The sequence below is a fragment of the Delphinapterus leucas genome, chromosome 7 (genome assembly GCF_059928025.1).
Source record: "Delphinapterus leucas isolate spDelLeu-1000000601 "Yukka" chromosome 7, BTC_Dleu_Yukka2, whole genome shotgun sequence".
Taxonomy (NCBI): domain Eukaryota; kingdom Metazoa; phylum Chordata; class Mammalia; order Artiodactyla; family Monodontidae; genus Delphinapterus; species Delphinapterus leucas.
The window spans coordinates 14976850-14992601 of NC_143135.1; the positions used below are offsets into that span (position 1 = coordinate 14976850).

The window sequence follows — 15752 nt, forward strand, 5'->3', positions numbered from 1 at the left end:
TCTTAGTTTGTCCGGATGCGCCAGCAAGACCTGATCCATGAGGTCCCTGGGTGGGGAGAGGTTCCTGGGTGGGGAGAGGGTCCTGAAGCCGGCTGTGTAAACCAAGAGCTTATAAATCAAATCCTGGTTTGAAAGCACCCAGGGGACCTGTTGGGAATTGTTACATAACACAAGGAGGCAACCCCTAAAGCCTCCTTTGTTGATGTGGGTTTCTCCAGGTGATTGGAAAGATTAGATTATGACTGTGGGATCTGAAGCTAGTCACGTATCCTCTCTGAACCCAAGTTTCCTCATCCAGAAATGGATGTAGAAGAGACCTCACGGGGCCAATGTCAAGTGCCCTGACGCTCAATACGTGTTCCTCTTAACACGTGGTCCTGAAAACAGGGAGGAAAAAGTTTTCTTCCACAGAAGGTAATGCAGGACTGACATTACCGTCTCCATGTGCAGAAAGGGAGACTGAGGCCCAAGCACGGTTGGCCTTGAACACAAGCCTGTGGGGGTGGGTAAGTGTCTGAAGGTGCGTTCCGGTCACCTTCAAGTAGAGACTCCCCATGACTCATCCACTCTCTCACATTCAGGCACTGCTGTCCCCAGAAAGGGGCACAAGATTATTTCCGTGCCCTAGGGCATGCCTCCCCTGTGGTCATGACCTCACACACGAGGAGGTGGCCCCAGAGCCGTCCCCATGCCACACTGGTGCTCGGTGCTGCTTCCTCAGGAGCCTCTGCGAGGCCAGCACCATTATCACTCCTGCTGTGCAGATGCAGAGACGGGCAAGCCCCAGAAAGGCAGCCTCTTACCCACATCTCCCAGCTGCCAGGTGCAGGGGCAGGAATGAACCTGAGGCCACACCCGCCTCAAGGGCAGAGCGCTGTCCCCGCTCACACGCTCCCTCTCAGTGGCCCCCACCTAGAGGCCAGCCCAAGGCACTTTGCTGAGTCTTCTCTGGGGGTGCCATGGCTACTCAGAAATGAAGCCAGATGCACTCTAGGAAGCCTGCAGCCCCCAGAACTCTAACCCAAACCATCTGCACTGAGCCTCAGCGTGGAGGACCAGGTCCTCACCTCTTTCCTCCACCTTCGCTTTTGGAATGGCCATCACCATGCCCATGCTCATCCTCTCCTACCTTGACTACTGTAACAGCCTCCTAATCGGCCTCCCTGCCTCCAGCCTCACACCCAACCTGCTGCTGCTGCTGATTTCTGGGACCTGAACCTGCTCTCCATGTCAGCTTTCTCGTCATAAAACCCTCTGCGGTTCCCAGAGGCCCCACAGACAGAGTGTCAACTCCTCAGCATAGCAGTCATAACCTTTCACAGTCTGGCTGGGATAGAGCATCGGGGTTAGGTGGGAGGGCTCAGGAGCCAGAAGACCTGGGTTCAAATCCCAGCTGTGCTGCTTACCAGCTGGGAGTCTTTGGACAAGTTACTCCACCTCTCTGAGCTTTGGTTTCCCAAAGGGAAATAATAGTGTCAGTAGAATGGGGAAATAATAGTACCAATATCAGGGTACTGCTGGGAAGATGAAATAGAAAATGTGTTCTGAAGCACTTTGCACATAGTAAGTGCTCAATTCATTCATTCATTCCACAAATACGAGGCCTTACTATGTGCTCTGCACTGTTCATGCAGCACTGAACAAAGCTGACAAAACTCCCCGCTCTCCGGGAACTTACAGCATAATTAAAGGAGGCAGCCAAAGACAACATATTGATAAATAAGTAAAACACAGGGCATGTTATATGTGCTATGCACTAAGGAGAAAAAAAAGCAGGCAAGCAGAGGAGGAGAAGGGGGCAGGGGCTGCCATTTTAAATAAGAAAGTGCCCACAAGAAGGCGACATTTGAGCAAATCCTGATGGAGGTGAGGGAGCCTGCCATGGAGATAATGGGTAAGAGTGTTCTAGCAGCGGGAACAACCAGTGCAAAGGCCCTGAGGCAGGATCAGGACTGATGTGTTAGTCATATTACTATTATCATCACTGTTATTCTCTTTCTAGCCTCATCTCCCTCCACCTCCTCCCTTACCCACACTCTCCAGCCAAATGAACCACCCAAGCCTCTCCAAGCCATTCCGTGTGCTCATGCCTTTGTACAAACCTCGTCCCATGCTGGGACGCCTCTCCCCTTTCTTTCCAACTCCTACTCATCCTTCAAAACCCAGCTGAAAGGCCTCCTCCTCAGGGAAGCTTTCCTTGACTTAGAGTCGATGGCTGTCTCCCTTGCATCCTTCTGCTATAAACTGTGACTGCCTGGTTAACTGCCCACCTCCTCCCACTGGTCTGTGAGTTCTGGAGGGGCAAGGACTGGGTTCCACACTGCACCCCTAAGCCCAGCACAGTGCCTCGCTGTGTGCACTGACCACCTGATGAATGAAGGAAGAACTGAAGGATGCCCCAGGCCTTCCCTCTTAAAGAGCCTTAGCCCCAGCGACGCCACCACGAGTGTGACTGCCCCTGTGAACACTGGCCTTTCCAACGCAGATACAAATCTGCAATAGGAAACAGGCTTTTTAAAAATAACAGCACATTTTTCTTTTTTCTTCATTGTTTTTTTTTCTTTCTGCACGGCTTATTTTTCCGGCGCAGCCCCGGGGCCAGCTGCAGGGAAGTCCCTCCCAGGCCCCACTCTAAGAACATGGAACTCTGGGGCCTCTAAGGACTCCCAGGCCAGAATAGGGGTGGAAAGGCACCAGATGCCCTGGCACCAAGGCCACCAGGCACCTCTGAGCCAGGAACCCCTTTTCTCAAACCTCAATGTTAGGTGGATGTTACCTCCTGGAAACTTTATAATGCCACGTGACATTTCCAAAGGGGCTTCTCCTTGGTGGGTCTGGGGTTCCCTGCCCTCACTCTAAGAGGGCATCCCGAGGGAGAGGGCATCAGACTGCCAGCGTTCCAATCCTGGCCACACTGCTGTGTAACCATGGATCCCTTCCATCACCTCTTGGGGCCTCAGTTTCCCCATCTGTGAAATGGAAATAATAATACCTACCTTGTTTTCTGTGTAGGGTATGTGACATGCTTAGGACCACACCTGGCACACAAGAAGCCCTCAGTAGGGCTTCCCTGGTGGCGCAGTGGCTGGGGGTCCGCCTGCCGATGCGGGGGGCGCGGGTTCGTGCCCCGGTCTGCGGGGATCCCGTATGCCGCGGGGCGGCTGGGCCCGTGGGCCTTGGCTGCCGGTCTTGCGCGTCTGGAGCCTGTGCTCCACCCGCGGCAGTGAGAGGCCCGCGTACCGCAAAAAAAATAAAATAAAATAAAAAAAGGAGCCCTCAGTAAATATTAGCCGCCTTCATCTTCATCAGCCCTAGATCTCCTACTGTGTGGTCCCTTCACTGAATCATCTACTCCACAGATCAGAGACCTCAAGGATCTGTTAAATCTCACCCTCTTGGCCTTTCTGGAATTTTTCCCTCGTACACTCTAGAAACATGGTCCTTCTAGGGCATGGACACCTGTAAGTATGGGGAGCTTAGGATCTGAACTCTGCGGGCCAGTTTTCCTCCCACACCTGACACCTCCTTGCAGCTGGACCCATCTGCCCATACTCCAAGGAAGCAGCGTTTATTAATCCTGTCCTTAGCCCCCAGCACATTGTGAGCCCCCAGCCAATGATCAGGGATTTATCAGAAGGCATTCCGTGAGCAGCTCTCATGCACAGACACTGGAGGTGCAGCGGCACACACACACCAACCCAGGCCCTGCCCTCGCAGAGCTTACGGTCTGATGAAAGAGTGAGACTGCAAGCAATCATTACAACAATAAATGTAAAATTGCTACTAAGACGAGTGCTATAAATGCGAGGTACATGGGGCCATGAAAGGCCGTAATAGGGAGTTCAACCTAATCTGGGAGGGCTTCCCTGAAGAGGTGATGCCAAAGCTAAAAGATGAGGAGGAGGCCTACGAGAGGAGTGGAATGCATGGTCAGGGCACAGGGGGCAACATGAGGGTAGCACCATGTTAGGCTAAACATGGTAAATAGGGGGAGGCAAGATGGTGTCCCCATAGCATCTGGAGGGCAACTTAAGGATTTCTGTCTTTCTCCTAAATACACTGCGAGTCCCTGAAGGTTTTTCAGGCAGAGGTTGATAGACTCAGATTTATTTGCCAAAAAAGCTCACCCTGGCTGCTGAGGATGAGCTTTTCCTGTGTGTGTATACTTGTCTCTGCCTGGAATGCTCCCCTACTCTCTGTATCAGTCAGGACAGGCTAGGTTATGCTGCAGTAACAAACAGCCCCCAAATCTAAGTGGTTTAAAACAACAAAGGCTTAATTATCACTCATGCTGCATGTCCATCATGGGGTACGAAGGGACTCCACTCAGGTAGCAACACGGGGACCCAGGCTAGCAGAAGCAGCCACCACCCCACCTCCTGCCAGTTTCCACACCACAGGAAAAGAGCACTCATGAGGGTCTCACACCAGCAACTAGATGCTTTGGCCCAGAAGTGGCATGTGTCACCATAGTTCACAACTCACTGGCCAGTCACACAGCCCCACCCAACACAAGGGGACCTAGATCCAATCCTACATGTGCTTGGATGAACTGGAAATATTTAGGGGGTAGCATTAAGGACCACCAGACACTCTCCCACTCCATCTTGCCCTGCCCCAGCCTTAACTCATTCATTAGATCACAACTGTTTCAGTATTCCAGAAGGAGGGACCAGCATGTGCAGGCGAGAATACGGAGTACAGAGAGATCTAGAGTAGGTGGGAGATGAGGCCAAGGAAAGGGTAGGGGCCAGATTACTCAGAGGCTTCTAGGTTATGGTAACAATTTGGTTCTTTATCCCAAAAGCACTGGGAAGACTTCTCAGTGCTTTACACAAAAATGGGGAGCTTGCTGTGATCTTCTCTGGAACAGATCACTCTTACTGCCATCCTGAGACTGGCGTGGAGGGGCGGTCACAGGTGGACAGTTGGACAGTGAGGCTAGTGCTGTTGTCCTGGGGATAGACAGTGGTGGCTTGACCAAGACACTGGGGAAGAGAAGACGGAGAGGAGTGTATGGATTCAATTTATAGGTTAACGGTCCCTAGATCTGGAGACATAGTGGATTGCGGTGAGGGAACGGAGACACAAAGGTTTCTGCCTTAACGACTAGCAGAATGGTGGTAGCCGTGGCCAAGATGAGAGCCCTGTAGGAGGTTTAGGGGGGAAGATGGTGGGACAGCCTTGGAATCCGTGTGTTGGTCATAACTGTGAGATGGTCAAGAGAACAGACCGAGGAGGCAGCTGAATAAACAGGAATGACTCCTGACTCCTCGTTCAGTGGTCTTTACTTCCTTCATACTTGCCAGTAACTTAGAACCAGGGAAACCTCGCCTCCCCTCCCCCACTCAATTTAAGTCCAGGTGAGGAAAGATTCAGATGATTGTAGTCTTAACTTGACACCAAGGAGAACAAATTTATGAAACACATCAATCCAAAGGGTCTGGAGGACAGAACTGTAACTCAGGTGACAGTAGTATGTAAGTGATGGTTGTGATGGCTGATCAGGGCTCCTGGGACCAGTGAGGGGAGCCCCTCATCTTTGAATATGTCACTAGGGAAGGGAGAGTAGACCCTGCCCCAGCTGCTCCTTGGAGGCCCCGTCAGTTTGGGACTGAATGGACGGAGGTGGGGCTTGTTGGGCAATCCTGATATTCCCAAGAGAGTGCTCTGTAATAATCCCAGGCAGAGAGAACAACACTTCTTAAATCATGTGTGGCCCCCGGGCTAGGCATTTTCTCTGTGCTATCTCGTATAATCTCACAGCTGACTGGCCAGGCAGGCTTTGTTAGCCCCACTTTAGGGATGGAGAAGCAAGGCCCAGAGAGGTCAAAAGTAACCGTGCCAAGTCCAAAGTCGCATATTAGTATGAAGGGGAGGAAGGACTCCAATGGAGAAGCCCCTTTTCATTAAACTAAAGCAACAGCCCTGGGCTCTATTCCCAGACACGTGCCCACACAGAAATCTGCTTGCCCACCTCTCAGAGCGTTGGTGGGTGAAAATCATGCCCCACTCCCCCTGGAAGGAAACACAGCCTGTTACTTTTGCCCCATGGACCTCACAACCCTAACCCCTTCCTTCCTCTCAAGGGGAAATGTGGGCAAAGCCAGCTTGGGTGCCAGAGGCATCATGCTCCATGGAAAATTCTTTTGCCCCAGCACAGATAAAACCCCCATTTTATAGGGTTTCCAGGCATGGAGAGCAATCTCTCATTATTGCCTCCTGTCCCCACGGACAAAGAACTGGGTGTGTTTCCTTCAACCGCCCTAAATTATATACCACAGCCTTTCTCCACATGAAGCAAATGTCTAAGAAGAGAGGTTTAACATTCTTCTCCCCGAAGTCCCAGCCCACCCCTGGGATCTTAAGCCCCTATCGCCCAACCCCATACAAGACACAAGCAACTTTTCCGCCAGCACTGCTCAGCGCTCGAGACATTTGTGTTTTCCTTGCAGTCACTTGCCTAGGGCGTGCTGGCCTTGACCGGAGAAAGGTCATCGGCCGCTAAGTGCCTGCAGAGCAGAGCACCTTGGGGATTGCGAGTGGGGGATGGAGGCTACACTCCGGACATTTCCCTAAGAGTCTACACCGCAACTAAGATGGAAAATGTATTAAAGAAACAGCCCCCGGCGCGGCCACGTTTAGCGGGAAATCGTGCGGCGCGTGGGAAGAGGCCCCACTGCACCCCGGCAGGACCCGTGCCCCTCAAATCGGCCCCCGGGCGCCGAGCCCAAAGTGCCCCCGAGAACTAGGCCAGCAGCGGCGGCGAGCCCTCCAGCCTTCGGCGCCCCGCCCCGCCCGTGTCACCGCGTTCTCATTCCGAAAGCTCGGCCCGGGCGGCCGCTCCCATTGGTCGGCGGCCACGTCCGTCAGCGGGCGGCACGTCGGCGCAGAGAAAAGGCTACATTGTAACAAGGCAAGCGAGCTAGGAGCTAGCGGGGGGGAAGGAGGCGGAGGGGCGGCCCCCGAATCCCACAGCGACGGCGGCGGCGGCGGCGGCGGCGGCACCGGCACCTACCTGCCGAGGGTTAACCCACCTCGGGGCCGGGGCGAGGCGGCCCCCCCGGTCCGCGCCCGCGCCGCCCGGGCCCCCCGCACTGCTCGCGATGACTCCCCCGGCCGCCCGCCACCCCCGAGGCCGCTCGCAGCCCCTGCACCGGCGGCCCCCGCGCGCGTTGGCAAACTGCCGAGCGCTTTCCGAAGCCATTTTCAATGGCCACATTGGCTACCGGGGCTGACTCACCTTCCCGGGAATGCTGCGGCAGCCGCGGGGCCCGGGCGGCGCGGGCGGCCCGGCGGGCGGCTCGGCGGAGGCGGCGCGGCCCGGGCTGGCGGCCCCCACGGCGGGAGCGGCCGCGCTGCGGGCGCGCTGGTCCCCGGCGAGGCAAAGTTTCAGCGCCAGCCTCGGCGCGGCGGCGGCGGCGACTCGCTGCGGCTCTCTTCCCCTGCTTTGACCACCATCTTATTAGTACAGGAAATGACATGGAAAACGGAAGAAAGCGGCGTTTGGGGCAGACGCGGACCCCCCAATTCAGGGGCCGGAGCCGGGACTCACCAGCCGCGTCCCAACCCGGCCCCGGAGAAAACTCCCGGGGCCCCCTCGGCCCCCGCCCCGCGCCCTGCCCGGAGGGGGGAACCTGGCTTCTCGAACCCAAAAGGAGAGGGCGACTTTTATAAACCAGCCCGCGGAGAAATCTAGAAAAAAAAAATAATAAATGAAAAAAGAAAAGGTTAAACGAACTTTCGAGCTGCGACACTTTTTTTTTTTTTTGGTCGGAATTAAAAGTTCTAGAATTTTAAAAAGTCATTCCTTGGGGGGTGCTCCCTGGCTCCCCGATCCTATTGCTGCCCCTTTTGAACCAGTCTGGGGAATAAATGCGTTGATATTTTTAACCCTTTCTTGGCTTCGCCGCCCGCAGCTGGCCCCCTGCTGATCCAGTTTAACCCTTTGAATGCCCAGCTGTTTGGAGATTCAAACTAAAGTTGTAAAACAGGGGCATCCCGCTGAAAGCTGAGGGAAAGGGTCTTTGTGTGTGTGTGTGTGGGGGGGGGGTTCGTTTAAAATGTTATTTACATGGGGCTGCGGATTTAAAGTCGCGAACCGCACGTGTTCTTCAAATCGAAATTTATCACCGGGATTGAGATTCTGAGAACCCGACGGGCTGGTCCCCGGCTGCCTTGGAAAAGATGTTTAAACTGCGCTCGCCTGCTCGGTTCCTCAATTTCTCCATCAGTGAAATGGGATTTAACATCACAGAGTAACAAGGTAGCAAGGAAAAGATGGGGCGGAATTTTCATAAAGACAAAGTGTTTAAAGGCTTGAAAGTCTTTCTCCTGCGCTTAGAAAACCGACGGGTTAGGATGGAGCAGAGGACACCGCGGGATGGCGTAACCGAGACAACCATTCCCCAAATAACCGTTTTATTCTGGCGTTGTTGTCTGCGAGTGGCCGAAGTGCGAGATGTCTCCTGTCAGGGGAGGCTGCGCTTCTCTGGCTCTAAAACCGGGGCGTAACCTCCAGTAGAAATTATCCCCAGGACCGCGGTGGGGCGCCCCCCAGACATCCGTGGAAGCCCTGAAAGGCCTGGCACAGGAGGCCTCCAGTGGGTACCTCCCTGCGATGACCTCCTCTCGGGGGTGGAGTTCCCTGTCAATTTCTTGGCTGACTGGGAGCCTCGACCCCAGATGGCGTCCATGGTCAGACCCCAGGACGTGCTCCTGGCTCCTGGAGTTTGGATGTTGGGGCTTGTGGGGGGAAGCACTTCATGCACCACTTCATTTGTTTCCCTTGACTTTGGCATCACAAACACAGCTTCTTGGAATCCCCCATCTCTTACTTGCTGTGTGATCTTGAGTAAGTAACTAAGTCTCAGTTTCCTTATCTGCAAAGTGGGGCACACCAGTAACCCACGCTGCTGGCTCTGTGTGAGGAGCCATGAGAGTACTTCAGGAGCGTAGCACCAGATTGCTCACAGTAGATACTCAAGTAATGGTAATTAACACCATAATTATATGACTCAATATAACTATCAAAGTTTCCTAGTGTCTGTCTGTTCCATGCCAGGCAGAGTATTGGGTACTGGGGAGTACCAAGATTAGTTAGATCTGGTCCTTCCAGGAGGTCTTGGTCTGGCCAGGAGATGAAGGAACTCATGGCTAACTCAAACTGATTCAATAATTAATGCACACCCGACTGTGCTAAGCTTTATACTGGAGGCCAGGTGCTTGGGCAGGGAGGGGAAAGGACACTGAGGAGGGAGCCATTTGTTCCTTTTGAGGAGTAGGATTCACCAAGGAAATGATGTCAGAGGTGGGCCCTAAGAGGGGGTTTGCAATTTCCACCAGTGCTAGGATGGCATTCCAGGAAGGCAAACGGCACTGGCAAAGACACGGAGGTCTCAAAGTGGCCAGGGTGTGTGACATGTGGCCAGGTGTGAATGGAGTAGAGAGTGGGTGGGGCAGAGGAACCAGAGGTGAGGCCAGAAAGCCAAGTGGATAAAGACAGAACATGGTCACAGCCTCCAAAATGCAAAAAGATCTTTAAGAGTAGGAGGTGGTGAGTGAGGCAAAGAGGGAATTTTTCCATGTGGTGCTGGTTTTCTATTTAAATCTCCCCATCCATTTGGCCTGGTCTAGCTTCTCTTTGCCAGGGACAATCGGGCTTCAGGCAGCAACTCTGGAGTGGGGCTGGTCCTCAGGCATTGCAGGCCGGGAATCTTCCGGCGTCACACTTGGGGAGCACAGAGACATTGCATGGTTCAGAGACCCAGGTCTGAGGTCCAGCCTGCCACTCCATGCCGTGAAACCTGGGGCACGTGACTCTGCCTGTCTGGGCTCCAGCTTCTTCCTATGTGACACAAAGAGTTTGGACCAGGGTTCCTACATTCTGCCCTCAAGAAGCTGCCCTGTAACCACATAATCAAGACCAGAGCGCAGGAAGGAATCTGGAACAAGGCTGGGAGTGTTGCTGGGAGCCCAAGGCAGCCAAGGGCTGGCACAGGTGCTCTGGGTCAGTGGGCAGCAACTGGCCCCAGGGCCTGAAGGTAATCACCATAGACAAGTGGTCTGGACAAGGCAGGTCTTGTGAGGCTGTGCCTCAGCTGCCCTCTGTGGGCTGAGTTTGGCCTGAAACACAGAAGTAGGGATGGGAGTGGGAACTCCACACAAATTCTCTGAGAGCAAGTTGGTTGCGGGGAGGGGTGGTACAAAGGGGGTTGAAGTGAATAGAGCACATGACACACACTTTCAGGGACCTTACCGTTTGACTCTCTCAGTAATCCAAGGCAGACCTCATCATCACTATTTTTACAGACAGGGAAACCATGCTCAGAGAGATTAAGAAACTTGCCCGAGGCCACACAGCTAGTTAGAGGTAGGATAAGATTCAAATCTACATCTGCCTGACTCCATCGTTCAATGCCTTCCACTCTTGGTTGTTTCTGGTTTATCGTCCTTCTCCATAATGCAACTTTTCAGCCTAAAGGTTTGTAAAATATATCTTCCTGGTTTATCCCTTGGGTATATCACACAATAGGAGCTGACCAGAACTTTGTGATGGGAGGTCAGGTACTTCATGACCCGCCCCACAAAAAGTGTGTCAACAATCCCAGTCACTTGCAGGTCCCTGTGAGGATATTTAGATGCTCTAGGTGAATGAAGCTCAGCTCTTTGGAAGGAAAAGTCAATCTGAGGCCTTTCTCACCTACTAATAATAATGACACCCAGGTAAAACATACATACAATGAGCTGCAAGTTAAATGCCCCCCAGATCACTTCCACATTTGCTGTAAAACAAGGGCAAGTGTTTATTGCATCAATTAATGACCCTTCTGAAGGCCTTGAGGGAGAAATTTCATTCAGGATTTAGTGCCTGGAAAAAACAAACTAAAAACCAACTGCACTTCCCCCAAGGAACTGGCAAGCATCTCCCTTGCTAATAAGAAGAGCTCCGTAACTGATCAAGTTTCCCTTTTTACACAGGCTGCCAGGAAGCTCAGAGCCAAATTCTACCCCCATTCCCAACAACTTTGGCAGTTGCTTCCCCCTCATTCCTCCTTTCCCACTTCTAATCCTACTGACTCAGCTTTGTTTTCTCTGCCATTTATTAAAGATGCCCCCCCTTTTAATGGCAAGAAATAAATATTTAAAATAAATCCACATTTGGAAGAGTTGCTGAAGGGAGCTGGATTCCATGGGCCTTGTGTTAAGCCAGGCACCGTTCTGTTCTGGTCTTGTCCACTCGCCCAACAGCTGAGGGATTCCTCTCTTGGAAGGAAGGAGGGACTGGCTTAAGACCAAGGGATTCCTCACTCAGCTGCTGACGACGGCTAAGATCAAATGCCCCGCATCAGATCATCATGGCTATTTTTTGGTTCTACTGACAAATAGCTTGCCTCTCTCCTGGCAACTCCCCAGGAAGATACACCACTATCCCCTACCCATCCCCCCCCAAGATATCCCCCATTTGTCCCTCCTGTTGAGGTTTGGCAGGGAACAGCCTCCTCTTTTCTAAAGAAGCCACTGCCACTTATGGGCTGCTTACCACGTGCCCAGCAAGGTGAGGTGATTAGGATGGAGGTTGGGAGTAAAGGAGCAACTTCAGAACCTAGGACAGGGAAGGCCTCTCTGAGGAGGTGGCATTTCATGGGAGTCTTGATCAATGGAAAGGAGTCAGCCTCTCCTAGAGTGGAGTAGTTGAGTCCCCTCAGCAGGGGACACAGCCCGTGCAAAGGCCCTGAAGCAGGAGCTAGCCAGGCTTGTTGTATTTGGTGGCCCATGGCCAGTGTGCAGAGTATAGTATGGAAGGGGAGACAGGGAAGGAGACGAGAAGGAGAAGGAGAAGGGGTTGAATCTTGGCCATGTCTTTCCTTGGTTTGGTTTTATTTGAACATCAGTGGAAGCCACTGATGACTTATAGCTGGGGAGACTCAGGGCCTGACTTATGTTTTCACACAATCACCTCGGCTGCCGTGTGGCTACTAACATTGACCTAGTGGCAGGTAAGTGGGTAGGTATGTTCACAAACCATCTTATTTAACTATCACACCTCCCACCCCCCACCCCATTATGAGGTTGATGTGGACTTGTCTTTTTTCTGGCTGCCCAGCAACTGACTTCCCTTCCAGTGACTGGAGAAATTCCCACCTTCCAAGCCTTGGGGAGAAGCAGGGTGTGCCCTCCCCCATCCCCACTAGAGAATCTGAAAACATCAAAAATTCCATTTCCCAGTGCTATAGACTGAATGTTTGTGTCCGCCCCTGCACCGGCCCCCCCCACCCAAATTCATGTGTTGAAACCTAATCCCCAGCATGATAATATTTGGATGAGGCCTTTGGGAGGTGTAATGGTCATGAAAGTGGGGCCCTCATGAATGAGATTAGTGCCCTTACCAAAGAGACTCCAGAGAGCTCACTCAACCCTCCCACCATAGAAGGACACAGAGAGAAGACAGCTGTCCATGAACCAGAAAATTGGTTGCCTCCAGACACAATCTGCTGGCATCTTGATCTTGGACTTCCAGCCTCCAGAACCATGAGAAATAATTTTCTGTTTTTTATAAGCTGCCAGTCGGTGGTACTCTGTTATATAGCAGCTCAAAGGTAAGGCACAGATACATGATGGAGACTCAGCCAATTGGATGAGTTCCCCCACCTTTGAATTGGAAGCTAGTGACACGTAGAGGCATGAACCACGGACAGTCCTTTCTGGTGAGAGTAGGGGTGCAGTACAGTCAGTTCTCAGGGGCGGGAGTGCCTGTAGCTGGATCCAGCAGAGCTGCGGGGCTTGTGGTGCAAGCTATAGTGCCTGTTGGGCAGTATTGGGCAGTGTCCTCACTGCATTGGTTCTGTGGTGTGGTCTTGGCTATGGCTCTGCTTCTGCGCACCCCACACTTGCTTCTCCAACCTTCCAGAGGGTCATGAGCTACCTGAACTCCTTTCAATATGTTCCTTCTGCTTAAATCAATGTACTAGTTATCAATTGCTACATAACAAATGACCTCAAAACTTAGCAGCTAAAGACAATAAACATCTATTCTCTCCCAGTTTCTGAGAATCAAGAATCCTGGGAGCAGCTTACCTGGGTGGTTCTGGATCAGAATCTCTCATGAGGTTACAGTCAAGCTGTCAGCTGGGGCTACAGTCATCTGAAGGCTTGCCAGGGGCTGGTGAATCCACTTCCAAACTCCCTCACATGTCGGACAACCAATGATCCATTTGCCTGGGACTGAGGGGGGATTCCCAGGATATGGGAATTTCAGCTTTAAAGCCAGGTTGGCTCCAGGCAAACCAGGGTGGGTTGGTCACCCTATTCCTGTGGTTGTTGGAAAGAGGGCTTAGATTCTTGAAGCGGGCATGTCAGTAGGACTGTTCGTGGTATGGCAGCTGGTCTCCCGTGGAGTGAATGATCAGAGAGAGAGAGAGACAGAGAGAGGAGAAGAAAACCATAGTCTTTTATAACCTAATCTCAGAGTGGCATACTATCCCTTCTGCCACATTCTATTGGCTACACAGACCAACCCTGGTACAGTGCTGGGGGGAATACACAAGGGTGTGAATACCGGGAGGAAGGCTTGTTGGGGGTCACCTTGGAGGCTAACGACCAGAATCATCAGAGCAATTTCTATTGCTTTGCAACATTACAACCTAAGAAATTATGTAACTTGTAGACAATCACAAAACTATTCTCCACAATTCTTAACCATATATATAGCCAGGACAGTAGACCAAAGACACCCCCAGCTCTCAGGTGAGTGCCAACTGTAGAGCTTGCCTTGCAAACTTCTCTGCATCCTAGACAGGGCCTTCCTTGGTAGACTGGTAAAATCAAAGTTGGAAACATTGGTCTGAGTGCTAGTTGTTGGAGCTCTGCTTCCAAACATGAGAGTCTGGGCAACTCCCTCCATTTCAGGGGACCTCAGTTAGCCCCAGGTCTCTGCTCTAAGCCTCATTCTCCTTATCTGTAAATTGGGTTGGGAATGTTGGATTCAATCAGCATTCAACGCGTTGTTCTTTTCTTCTTGTGCGTTAGTGATTGGAAAGGAGGGAGGGATGAAGATTGAGGCGTTACAGAGGCTGTTTTCAACTTCCAGGAAACTCTAGGATAAGACCCCTGAATGCCACACATTCCTAAACCTGCAGGACCTCATGCAGATAGAGGAGCAGGTTCAGGGATGTGGGGTGGAACCACATTAAAACACATTTTAGCTCCAGGGAAAAAGAGAACTGCCTAAGAAATGGAGCCCTCCTCCGCCAGCCGACAACAAAAGGGGCTGTAGCTGCAAATGGTGAGCTTGCTTTAGTGGAGGTCTGTAAGCCAGGGTGGTGAGGCGGAGGGGGGTTTTCGAGATAATTTATGCCCAGATCAGATGTTAGCTTTGGTGAGCTCTGAAGTCCCTACCACAGGGGAGTATTCTTGATTCTAGGAAGGGTGTGGCCATGTTGTTAGGTGGTGGGCACTGTCTTGAAGATGGAGCTCTGGGCCAGGAATCAAGAGATGTGGGTTCTGGTGCTCCCCCTACTATTTGGTCTCTGGGGGACTCCAGTCAGGTCCTACCTCAGCTCAGAGCCTCAGTCTCACAACCTGTAAAATGAGGGACCAATTTCCACATGCTGGTTCATAGAACCACCTCTGTCAGAGAACTTTTCCCTGGTCCTCGAGAAGATGAAAACCATAAAGTAATAGAGATTGTTTTTATAAAGCTAAATCCATTCAACTTGAAGGATTATCTTTTAGTCAGAGTGTTGATGTGGTCTCTCTTATTTTGGTGTTTAAATGTTCTTTTATGAATGGATGTTAATAGCATATGTGAAAGTTGAAGGTAACTTTTTTTTTTTTTTTTTTTTGTGGTATGCGGGCCTCTCACTGTTGTGGCCTCTCTCATTGCGGAGCACGGGCTCCGGATGTGCAGGCTCAGCAGCCATGGCTCACGGGCCCAGCCGCTCCGCGGCATATGGGATCTTCCCGGACCAGGGCACGAACCCACGTCCCCTGCATCGGCAGGCGGACTCCCAACCACTGCGCCACCAGGGAAGCCCAAGTTGGAGGTAATTTTGTGGGGGATTTTTCCCCAGTGACCTTACTGGGCAAAATAAAGAGTTGACAAATGTATAGTAGTTCCCTCAATTATTTTGGAATGGATATTAGTGCATGAAATTAAGAAATATGGGAATCAATAGACTAGATGATTCCAAACAACCTCCAACATTGTTTCCCCCTCTTTCCCTCCCTTCTTTCATCAACTCACCCATCTATCCATCCAATCCTAAAACATTTATTGAAGGCCTCTCAGATACCAGAAAGAGCCACTTCCCACATGGAGCTAAGAGGGTCCCTGGGGAGACCAACATAAAGACATGTAAACAAATGGACATCTGTAGTTCATACTTTTCTATCATAAAAATACTGAAGTAGACACCCTTAGATGTATATTTTGTGTGCTTCTCTCATTATTCCTTTGGAATAAGTTCCAGAAGTTTCAGGGTCAAAATGTATGCCCAGCTTCACATCCTGAAACATTTTGCCAAATCGCCCTCCAGAAAGGTTGTACCAATATCAGTTCTCATTGGCTTTGTGTGAGCCTGTTTGTTTCTCTAAACCCTTACGCTGAACATCATCCATCTGCTTAATCTTCAGTAATTTGATGTGCAAGTGAGCTGTCTCATTGCTGTTTCAGATCAATATTTAAACTGATATTGTTAGCAACATCAGCATAGTTTCATGTGTTTATTAATCTTTGTGCTTCTTTTGTGAAT

General features: G+C 51.5%; 1 protein-coding gene across 1 annotated transcript in view; it reads right to left on the bottom strand.

Moving 5' to 3' along the window:
* The window catches only part of PRDM11 (PR/SET domain 11), an 81212-nt gene extending 73616 nt beyond the window's left edge, over nucleotides 1-7596 (bottom strand). The window contains exon 1 of the mRNA XM_089914898.1: nucleotides 7244-7596. The gene's annotated coding sequence lies outside the window, so the exon portion shown is untranslated. The remainder of the gene's footprint in view (nucleotides 1-7243) is intronic.
* Between the last annotated feature and the right edge of the window lie 8156 nt (nucleotides 7597-15752).